Source organism: Heterocephalus glaber, unplaced genomic scaffold, assembly GCF_053883595.1.
Source record: "Heterocephalus glaber isolate CG9 unplaced genomic scaffold, H.glaber_assembly_v1.0 deba00001195, whole genome shotgun sequence".
In the NCBI taxonomy this organism is placed as follows: Eukaryota; Metazoa; Chordata; class Mammalia; order Rodentia; family Bathyergidae; genus Heterocephalus; species Heterocephalus glaber.
In genome coordinates this window covers 1,035,784-1,037,751 of record NW_028258212.1, presented here as the reverse complement: position 1 = coordinate 1,037,751, position 1,968 = coordinate 1,035,784, and the positions used below count along the sequence as shown (strand labels likewise).

Here is a 1,968-nt window from a genome sequence, read left to right as displayed (position 1 = left end):
GAGCATGGTGCCGCATGCTCCCAGCACTTGGGAAGCTGAGGCAGGAGGATCGATGTGAATTCAAGGCCAGTCTGCACTACAAAGTGAGACCCTGTCTCAAAACAAAAAACAAAAGATTTATCATGTACAGATACAAATTTCCTATGATGCATGTTATCACTATGTATATCTAAAATGTACCAATAAATGTTTTGCTTGTGTTAAAAAAAAATGACAAGTTTCCAGAAGAAAACACAAATCTTGCTTTTAGTGATTTGCATGCTAAGGCCCAGGAATTTGTCCGTCCCCCATCTCTGTTGTGGGCCCTGTGTTATGACTGTGTCAGAAAAGTTTTGTTCGGTAACTACTGACAGTAGGGGAGAGCTAAGCTTCATTCGGATTTGTGCAGGGGACACTGGACTTTTCTATTGTGGTACTGGGGATTGAATCCAGGGCCTTTGCACTGAGGTTCATAGGGAGGTGTCAGTGCTTAGCGACCCCGTATGGCAAGAGACCACGGCAACCAGGCCACAAGGCACACGTTTCATCTCTTTGTGAAGGGACAGTGACCAGTCACTGACAGACTGCGTGAGAGCAGTGTGAATGGGGACCAGTCCTGCCGCACAGCTGTTGTGGGTGCTGCAATTTTTGACAAGAGGGCTCGCGGCCAAGCCTGGGCTCTCTGCACCGTCATGGTCACCTGGAATGTGAGTAGTGTGCTTGCCTGGAATTGCTGTCACAACTGTGCAGAGCAGGGGCTGCCTGTCACGTGACAGGGATTTAAATGGTGCAATTTTAAAATAACGTGAGCCGGGTGTGAAGGCGCATGTCTGTAACCTCAGCCCTCGGGGAGGCTGAGGCAGGAGGAGAGCGGGGAGTTCAAGGCCAGCCTAGGCTACATGGTGAGTTCAAGGCCAGCCTGAACTACATAGTGAGACCATGACTCAAAAAACAACAGAAAAGTGAATAAAGATCTGAAAGTAGTATGTCTGCACAAGCCCTGAGATCTGGTCTTTTAATCTTTTAAAACACTGGGACTCGCAGAATTCCAAACTCTGGTAGTAAGTCACACACGGAGCCCCTTTACCAGCACACACACCTGACTCCGGCATCAGGCTCCGGCAGTGCTGTCTGCGCCGCCGAACTTTAGAGAACGCTCGGCTCACTCCCGCTATTCGACCGGACACCTCCTCAACGTCTTCCTTTCCAACAAGAGACCCGTCCTCCTGGGAGGGCGGGGCGAGCGCAGCTGGGCGTGGCTGGATCGCGCGAGAGCGCGGAGCCCCTCCCCGCCCGGGAGGGTGCCGACCCGGAAGCGCTCAGGCTCCTCCCGGAAACGCGGCCAGTGGTTACACCGCGACATTGGGAAGCCCCTCGCGGGCGAGGAGGCTGTACGCGGCTGTGTTCACCTTCCGGTGCTCGGGGCCAGTGCTCTGCGAGGCGCTGCATCCTGCCGAATCCCGCCTCTCGCATGCTCTTTCGCGAAAACAGCGTTGTTTCCTTGCGTCGTCCTGGTCTTTCGCCCGCGCGTGCAGGCGCCGCGCTTGCCTGGTGCGCCCTCTGTCGGTCGGCAGGCCACTTCGTCGCTCCTGCCCACGCAGAGCCTGATGGGAAACAGTGCGCGCGGTGGGGTTCGCGCTTGCGCAAGCAGGCGGAGCTGGGTCTGCGGGCGTGCCCCAGTGCCGCGGAGATCAGGACCCGGGGTTCTGAGAGCCGCGGGCTGCGGGACCTAGCAGGACAGGGCCGCCGCGTGGACACCACCGGTCCTTCACAGAGGCTTTTAGTTTTTTGAGCCAGCTGGCCACGTAGTCAGCTGGGCGTGAGCTTGCTGTGTAGCCCAGACTGGTGGCGAACTCGGGATCTTCCTGCTTCAGCCTCCCCAGGGCTGGGATTGAGGTAGGATAGAAGAAATAAAGATAGGAGACAACGAAAATCGTAATTTTAAAGTGTACTTAAAAAAAAAACCCCAACTGTGACTTAGCGATTCAG

At 55.1% G+C, this 1,968-nt stretch overlaps 1 long non-coding RNA gene across 1 annotated transcript; it reads right to left on the bottom strand.

The window, feature by feature from the left end:
* Positions 1 to 967: 967 nt before the first annotated feature.
* LOC147828233 (uncharacterized) lies at positions 968 to 1,533 on the bottom strand. The gene is made up of 2 exons (XR_015451133.1): positions 1,389 to 1,533; positions 968 to 1,205 (listed from the first exon to the last, which is right to left on the bottom strand). It is a non-coding gene; the product is annotated as an uncharacterized LOC147828233 (long non-coding RNA).
* Between the last annotated feature and the right edge of the window lie 435 nt (positions 1,534 to 1,968).